Source organism: Leptidea sinapis, chromosome 15 (genome assembly GCF_905404315.1).
Source record: "Leptidea sinapis chromosome 15, ilLepSina1.1, whole genome shotgun sequence".
NCBI classification, from domain to species: Eukaryota; Metazoa; Arthropoda; class Insecta; order Lepidoptera; family Pieridae; genus Leptidea; species Leptidea sinapis.
The window spans coordinates 13,127,850-13,137,334 of record NC_066279.1 but is presented as its reverse complement, the minus strand read 5'-3'; the positions used below and the strand labels follow the sequence as shown (position 1 = coordinate 13,137,334).

Here is a 9,485-nt window from a genome sequence, read left to right as displayed (position 1 = left end):
AGTACCAACTCGCAGCTATTTTTTTTTCACACGTTTCGTTCAGCGCTAGACTTACGTGCCGCCACCAGTGAGCTATTCATATTATTTTAATATTTTACCCTTATTTTTTATTGATGTTTGGTTTATATTAAAAAACATGTATAAGAAATTTTAATATTTATTGTGATTTTACCCAAGTTACAAGCGAGGCCGTCCATAATATCTAACTTTCTTTAGGAGTTGCCGAAAGAGAGCGTAATTAATTTCATATTATTATATCAGATTTTTGTATTGTTCTGGTGCACTAAGTGTAACAATTAAGGCGTACACACACTAATAAAATACCATTTATTTATAATTCGGATACACAAGAACTGCAGAAATAGAAGAACTTCTGCTCCGTTGTGGTACCCATAATCTAGCCGGCATCCTGTGCGAAGGAGCCTCCCACTTGTATTTTCTTTAACTTACATCTAGTACGAAAAACCAGTTATACAATTTTATACATGCTTAAAAAGATTTAATCTTCTCGAATGCTATTTCAATAAAGTATGGCATATTAAATTAAAATGGAGATTTTACCCTTTCTGAATGTGGCGTTTGATATTTTAAATTCAAATAGCAAAAGAAGTGTGTTTGAAGGACAGCAGGTTATACAAACAAGTTTGACAAAGTTTAACATTATAAAACTTAAATAACGCGCGCGTTGGAAATCTAGAAACTTCTATTCGTGTTTGTAAGTACATCAGCGAAGCAAATTAGAGAATTTTCTAGAGATTGTGATAATTGTTTTGCCTACTAATCGGTTAAGTCGAGTTAGTAGTAGTTAAGTCTTTTACTGCGCGATCTGTATGCTTTTACAAACAGGTACCAAATTCAATAGTTGAAAAAGTGTTAGGCATCATTATTAGAGCACGGCAATACTTCAAGCCAGCCCACATTCTAGCGCTCTACAAATCGCAGGTCCGGCCACATATGGAGTATTGCTGTCATCTCTGGTCTGGCGCACCCCAGTATCAGCTCGATCCATTTGACCGCGTGCAACGTAGAGCAGCTCAAATTGTCGGGGACCCAGTGCTCTGTGAACGTCTGGATCAATTGGCGTTGCGCAGAGATGTCGCTTCATTGTGTGTCTTCTACGGCATTTATCACGGGGAGTGTTCCGAAGAGCTGTTTCACCTGATTCCTGCCGCCGAATTCCACCTTCGCACGACACGTCACAAGTTAGGATATCATCCCCACGATCTAGATGTGTGGCGGTCCACCACAGTGCGGTTTTCAAGGAGCTTTCTTCCACGTACTACAAAGCTGTGGAATGAGCTTCCTTGTGCAGTGTTTCCTTGACGATACGACTTCAAAGAAAACGCGTACACCTTCCTTAAAGGCCGGCAACGCTTCTGTGATTCCTCTGGTGTTGCAAGAGATTATGCGCGGCAGTGATCACTTAAAACCAGGTACGCTCATTTGTCCTCCTATTCCATAAAAAAAAGTTTGTGTGGTTTACAATAAACCTTTAGGTTTACTATAACATAAATCATTTTCCTAATGATACATACCGTATACTAGGAACGGAGCTAATGCCATCAGGCTATTGTAAATTTTATTGAACTACAACAAAACAGTTGTAAAACGGTGAAGTTGAAATATTATGAATTTAAATGATTGGCAATGAATTTCTTGCAACTTCTACTCACTAAAGCTCGAATCTTCCGTTGCAGTATTTCAATATTCGAGTTAGACGCTGTGTCCCATAGTTGTATTCCGTACGTCCATATCGGTTTAATTACTCGTATGACTTTGTATAGAAAAAGGTTATTGTGTCGTGATAGTTTTCCTTTTCGATTTAGAAGCCAACACAATTTTCTCACTTGGTGTAACAAGGCTTTTGCGTAAAGTGCAAATATGTTTAGTCCATGTTGAACGTCTACCTAGATGAATGCCTAAGTATTTGACACTCTATCGGTTATGAGTCCTGATAATTGATCTGATGAAGCTGTAGTGAGTACTATGAAGCTATCAACAAACCATCGTTGTCTTGTACCCATAGTCAGGCTATATTCTTAACTAAATTAGTTAAAGACCGGCCGGTGGTTCGCTTTACCTAAACAAATGTGTAAAATCATCATCATCAGCCGGAAGGCCTCACCCAAAGATCTCCACGGCGATCGGTCCTGCGCCATCACTGCGTCTTCCAGTACGTGGTCGAAATTTGAGGACTTCTGCCCCACCGGCCATCTGTCCGTCGAACTGTGTGCCCTGCCCACTGCCACTTCAGTTCGCAACCATTTAGGCTATGTTGGTGACTTTGGTTCTCCTACGGATCTCCATATCATTTCTGATTCAATCTCGCAGCGAAACTGAGCATAGCATATACTTATATAGAATTTTACATCAAAATTTAAAATATTAGCGTTTGTAAAAGTTCAATATTGCAATAGTTCAATATTCTTGTAGTAATCATACAGAAATATTGAAATTAAAATATATAAAGGATCATGAATCGAAACAAAAACTATCCTATCTCTCAAGTTGAATCAAACTGCACACAGTGTGTAAAATTTCATTAAAACAGTTGTTTAGGAGTTCACCGCTAACTAACAAGGTGACACGCAATTTGTCAAAAAGTTCAGTTGGATGACGTGGGGGCTTATTATATATTGGTACACATTTCGCCATGAATGAGGGACACCAAAATCGAAAGAGTCGTACGGCACATTACCAGTGGGAGGCTCCTTTGTACCAGTGGGAGGCTACTTTGTACCAGTTGGGAGGCTCCTTTGCACAGGAAGCCGGCTAGATTATGGGTACCACAACGGCGCCTATTTCTGCCGTGAAGCAGTAATGTGTAACCATTACTGTGTTTCGGTCTGAAGGGCGCCGTAGCTAGTGAAATTGCTGGGCAAATGAGGCTTTACATCTTATGTCTCAAGGTGACGAGCGCAATTGTAGTGCCGCTCAGAATTATTGTTTTTTTTTGATAATCCTGAGTGGTACTGCATTGTAATGGGCATGGCGTATCAATAACCATCAGCTGAACGTCCTGCTCGTCTCGTCCCTTATTATCATTAAAAAAAAACGCCCTAATCAAGTCCGACCCTCATTTTGTTTCTAATATAGTTTATTATGCATGGTCTTATAGCTTGTTTCAATAGCTTTCTTATACATTCTCTTATATCATCATAATTATAGGCAATCTATTAATACACGTAAATTATATCATCCTAATTATAAGCTATCTAATTAGGTATAAACACGTAAAATAATTCACATTGACAGGCCTCTGCGCGCGCGCAAAACCGCGCCGATCTACACCGTACTGCGGCGCGGGGGCACTTGCCGATTATAGTCCGAGGGCTGGCACCAATTTTTGTGTAGGTATTTGAGGCAAGCTGAAAACTTGGTCTATACCTCTCTTGATATACCTCAACTTGGAACTGCAGACCTGGCTGGTAAGTAGCGGGGCTAAAAAAAGCCCTAAATTCTTAAAAATATTAAATTTTATTTTTTCGAAAAATATATTTTCGAGACAACATGCATTTTATGTATATTGAAGTTTTTATGTTTACAAAATAAAAAAAATTAAGCCAGACAATTTAGTGGGGTTTTTACATTTCCAGGCGCGTGCAAAAATATTTTGAAAAAATATGTAAAAAATGTATTTGAGGAACTTGATATATTTATACTATATATTTATGACAAAATAATAATATTCCCAAAAAGACAGGTCATTTTAGTGGGACTTTCTACCTGCCAGGTGATCTAAAAAGTTATGTATATTTGCGAAAATTACGGAAGGTTAAGTATTTCTACCTATTCTGTCTTACTAATAAACGCAGTGTAAAGTTACTCCGAGTTTAAGATTCTCCATGTCATATAATTCTGTGGTGAAAAACGTAAGATAAAGACAAAAGGCCTTACAAATAAGCTTGGTATTATGAGAACAAGAGAGACCTTGATAACAAACCAAGAATGTGAAAAATGTTTACAAATAGACATTTTCCAATTTCATATTTGCAAGGTTGCTTGATATTTGGAACACTCCAGACTAATTATTGCATTGACAGTGTTGTAAGCGATATATCGTCAACATTTTGCATATAATTGGTTTATTATAAGGTAAAATTATTATTGAGGTGAAAACTTTTATAGCGGCGTTGAGCACTTTTCTTGGGATGGGTATAAAAAATGTTAAACTCGCCTCAAGACACGTGACCTGATCGAAAATTCGTAAGACAGTCGTTGATATTTTGAATGAAAATCGATTTTTCTGAGAGATAAACTTTTTCATGTAAAATAATTATTGTAGTAATTCTGAAGTGTTAAATTTTTATGTAAGATAAATTGTCATTTTGTTGAACGATAGCGAATATTGTATTTAACCACATAAATGCTAGTACTTTTATACTGAAAAATAAAACATTATTCCCTAACCATTCCAAAATATTTAAAAATGCACAACGTTAATGTTCAAGTTTTCACTTCTGCCAGCACTCTCGGAGAGCAACCCGTTATTTTTTAACCGACTTCAAAAAAAGGAGGATGTCAATTCATCGGTATGTTTTTTATACCAAGTTTATTTGTAAGGCCGAAAAAGTGTTAATAACTTTACTTCGCGTTTATTTATAACACAGCTCGTGGATATATAGTGACAATCACTTTTCTTTAAAAGTGTATGTAAGTTTTACCGTTATTAAGTAAAATAATATATTTATATATACAATGTATGTATGTACGTATGCATAGGTGATGTCATTCCGCAATAAATTAGTACTTTTCCACCTTATTTTTAGATTTCTGTGTTATTGGCCAACATGGCATACTAATTTAATAACATATTTTAACTTAATACTTAGTGGAATATGTTTTACAAGTCGTGTTCTACAATATTATGTTTATTGCTTACGTTACCTTGCTTAATTGCCTCAAGTTCTTAAGTAATCGACGTCATGTTATTAATTAATAATACTTAAACTGAGTTAATTTAACTATTTTTCACCTTCAAATGCGAATGGTGAGTTTTTGTGTCAAGGAGAACGGGTTAAATGATGACATTGTGTTGTTTGTAATAGACTTAGGAAAAACGTCTTAACATAAGTGTGTATAATAATTATTTGTTTTTAGGATTCCATGTCTAAAGAGAAGTTGCTAGAGTCAGGCTGCAGACAAATGAGAGAAGTACCTGCACTATTGTCCAGACTGACCCGTTGACTCGGCATCTTGAGGCCCGAATTGACTTTTATCATCATCATCATTAGTACGAAGAGACCCACTACCAGACAAAAGGCTCGCCCAAAGATCTCCACGACAATCGGTCCTGCGCTGCCCTCATCCAACGTATTCGGAAATCTTGTCCAGATCGTTGGTCCATCTTGTGGGGGGCCTACCAACACTGCGTCTTCCAGTACGTGGTCACCATTCGAGGACTCCTCTGCCCCAATCTGTCCATCAGATATATTGTGACCTGCCCTGTTTTCCTCAGGATCTCCTCAATTCTGATTCGATCTCACTGGAAAGCTCCGAGCATAGCTCTCTCCATTGCTATCCGAGCGACCATGAGTTTTCTCATCAGGCCCATAATTAACGACCACGTCTGTGTACCGTAAGTCATAAAAGGCAACACACACTGAATTGACTTTGAATAAGCTTATGGAATTGCAACCCGTGCCACTAAATTAAAAAAAAAACTTTGAATACCGAAAATTCACTCTAGTTTCTCTCTAATTTAATAAATGAATGATTGTTGTACATTAATTTTTTAAATCACATAGTGTAACTAAAATACACTGGCCTGCAAAAGTAAGTATCACACTTTTCAAATTATTTTTTCTTAACTATATAAGGTAGAGATTTGAGATTAAAAACGTTTTGTTGCAAATTTTATAGGCTTTAATTCTTAGAAACTAAAATTATACATTAGTAATATTTTTAACTTAAATAAGATAAAACAATGAAAATAGACATTTTTAGTTTAGTGTAAAAAAATTCAACTAAAATGGATTACATGTTATTTAATTTTTAATAACTGGTATTGCCTCCTCGAGCTCTGATTACAGCTTCGAGCCGGTTGGGCATACTGAACACTAGGTTTCGGAGCCGATGTTGGGGAATATTCTCCCATTCTTCTACCAGGGCCTGCTTTAGTGCCCTGAGGGTAGTAGGTGGTGGTCTGCGATTTCTGACTAGCCTCCCAAGCTCATCCCAGGCGTGTTCAATCGGGTTGAGATCAGGACTTCTTGATGGCCAAGCCATCACGCTGATACCGACCTCCTGAATATACTCTTGTACGATATGAGCCGTGTGTGGCCGGGCATTATCATGCATCAGCATCGATCGTATTTGCTAAATACGGCCCTGCATACTCATTGAGAATCTCTTGAACATATCTTTGCCCAGTGAGGGTGCCATTTTCTATGGCTACTAGCTCTGTGCGACCTTCTGAAGATATGCCAGCCCATACATGTACACTGCCTCCACCGTATTGGACTCTTTCTGAAATGCAGGCTTGATGGTATCGCTCACCAGGTCGCCTGTAAACACTTCGCCTTCCATCAGAAGTGTAAAGGGAGAATCGAGACTCATCTGCAAACAAAATTCTTGACCATTCTTCTTCATCCCACTGCATGTGTTCACGGGCGTATCGCAGTCTCGCTACTCGATGCTGTCTCTCGAGTTTTGGGCCACTCGCTGGTCTTCGGGGTTTCAAATTTGCTTCAGCAAGTCTTCTTCTCTTAATCCAATCTTCTCCGTCTTAACACAGTGGAAATAATATAACGATCTTCTCGGGCACTGGTACACCTGGATCTGCCATTATAAGGTCTCCTCAGATGGAGTCCAGTCTCTTCGTACCTTCGCCTTACCTTCTGGACCGTTCGTACCGTCACACCCACCATTCTTGCAGTGCGACGCATACTGATGCCTAGTTCCAGAAAAGCCATGATCCTAGCACATTCTTCAACTGAAAGAGGCATGATAAATAAATGTTATGTGCTTTTTGGATAAATTTTTAAAACAAGACCAATCGATCTTGAAAAAAATTAAAACAGAAAGAAAAATGTGAATGCTAAAATTGTAATTCGGAAACGTCCACTTTGAAAAAGGAATGGTTTTGTTTTTGAAGTTTTTTTTCAGCCAATTCTTAAAAGAAGGTTACCGACTATAAAGTTTTTATGTACAAAATTAAATTCTATTTGGAATCCTTTTTATTTCGAAAGTATATCTTGTGAACTTATACGTTATACCAATTTTAAAAGTGTGATACTTACTTTTGAAGGCCAGTGTATTATAAACTCAAAATATATTAACCTCGCAATATTCAGTTTAACTGGTTTAAACCTAAACGTTTGGTTACTATTAAATATATATATCCAAACCAATTTCCAATAATGCATTATTGACTTATTTTTTTTAATCTTCAGTTATTATTAATTCATAACTGAAGCCCTGGTACAGACACGATATCCGTATTATGGTGGGCACTCAACAAGGCATATGGCATTTGACTAAATATACCATGTAAACTTATTTCTTTTCCGGGTGACCTGGTGTTAAGTGATCACCGACGCCCACATTCTCTTGCAACACCAGAGGAATTACAGGAGCGTTGCCGGCCTTTGAATATACAAGTCCTCGCATCTACTGCATTCGTGACTCTTTTGTTTACTTTTTTTTTGATTTAATCACTTTCTTTAACTTACACAAGTAAGTCAAAGCGTTTGAGTAATTTTGGTGCATCACTTTACAAAATATATTGTTAAAAATAGTATGCAAAATATTGTAACTGTAAATATAGATTTGAAATAGTGGCAATGAGTTTCATGCCACTTCTTCTCAACTTTTCCGAAGTGGTGGTAAAATCTTTTTACATCCATAGGTATCATTTTGATCTACTTGTATAAATGATTTTTGAAGTTATTGATACTTCTTCTCACGTTAGGGATAAATGCGGACGCACACCGTCACGCAAATTCAACACCCTGACGTTAGCTGGTCAACTAGACCATTTGTATAATAATATTATTACAATTATAATATCATAACCATATATTTTTTGATAATACAAACAGATAATTCATTTTGTTTTGTACAATTGATTAATCTTATTTTATTATACATATATAAAACTTATGTATAAAGTATCGAAGTTGATCATTAACTTTAATAGAATTATAGATTTCATTTTATGAATGATAAAGATATTTAGGTTCATAGCGACATCTGTACTTTAAATTAAAATATTTTGATCCAAAATAGGATATGATATCACTGTTTGAATGTCAATAACAACCACCCATTCGAAAAAGTATGCCTCAGACCTGAGAAGAACGGACGCAAGAAAACCTGCGGGCTTTGTTTTTGTATGACAAAAAACATCGCCCCATGTAATACTTACTAACTCGACCTAGCTGACTGGTAGGTATTATAAGTTTATGTTTGTTCCTGGTGTTAACATTATGGTTATAACAGTTTCTAGCAAATTCACTTATGTGCCTATGAACATACAGTCATATCAAGAATATATTGAGAGGCAACAGTCAAGATGTTAATATCTTTAAATTTTGCTCTGAATCATTCTTCAGGACCTAGGTTATATATAGCGCGAATAGCTCTTCTGCAGCAGAAAGATGGTAGTCATATCGGCAGTATTGCCCACATAGAACATAGTTCTGTGAAAATAACTAAAGTAAACTAGTCGCGCCGTATCTATGTCAGTTAATTGTCTAATCTGTTTAACCACGTATGCTGCAGACCTGAGTCCATTAGCCAATCCTTCAATAAAGTAAAATTTCAAGTGTTTAATTCGAATAAAATTATTTGCTTACGTGAACAACATTTTAATGATGTAGGTTTTCGGTAGATGGTACTTGATCGGAAGGACAAAAGTGTGGGGAGGTATTGTCAATAGGTAGGTCTACTCTTAGATTAAGGCTGCATAATTAAGGTTGGTCTCCGCAGTAGCGCAGCGGAGACCGATCTAATCTAAGTAGGTGCTATTATATTTTGTATGTGCTATTGATAGGTTTGAAGTCGGTGCCAAGCCAAATTTAATAAATAGTAGGTACCTACACCCGCCATGCGTGACTTTGAGCGGGAAAGCTTCGTCTAGATCAAAACAACCCAAGTGGGCAGACGCCTATAATTACAGTAAGTAGGCGGTTTATAATACTTATTAAGTTTTATTTTGTTTAGGACTTGGCACCGATTTTAAATGTATTAATTTCCTAAGAAAAAAGCGTCAACCCCAATCGAAAAGTTTCAGCCATTTTCGAATAGATCCCAATATTCAGATCAGACAGTTTATCAAATATGAGCATTAACCCTCGAGTTTGTGTGTGAAATACATTATAATTATGTCCGTGATCTTTTAACCTTGTCAATGTGGTAAATGTTGATATATCAGTTCTGTCTAATAGCTGTATGATTGTATTCTAAGAGTTATGAATTAGCATGACATTGCTTTTAGTAAAATCTTACGGCCTTATAAATAAACTTGGTATAAAGTTATATCC

General features: G+C 36.7%; 1 long non-coding RNA gene across 1 annotated transcript; it reads left to right on the top strand.

Annotated features, from left to right (window-relative positions):
• The first annotated feature begins 2,964 nt into the window (after window positions 1-2,964).
• On the top strand, window positions 2,965-5,724 carry LOC126968365 (uncharacterized). The gene is made up of 2 exons (XR_007730191.1): window positions 2,965-3,428; window positions 5,101-5,724. It is a non-coding gene; the product is annotated as an uncharacterized LOC126968365 (long non-coding RNA).
• The last annotated feature ends 3,761 nt before the right edge of the window (window positions 5,725-9,485 follow it).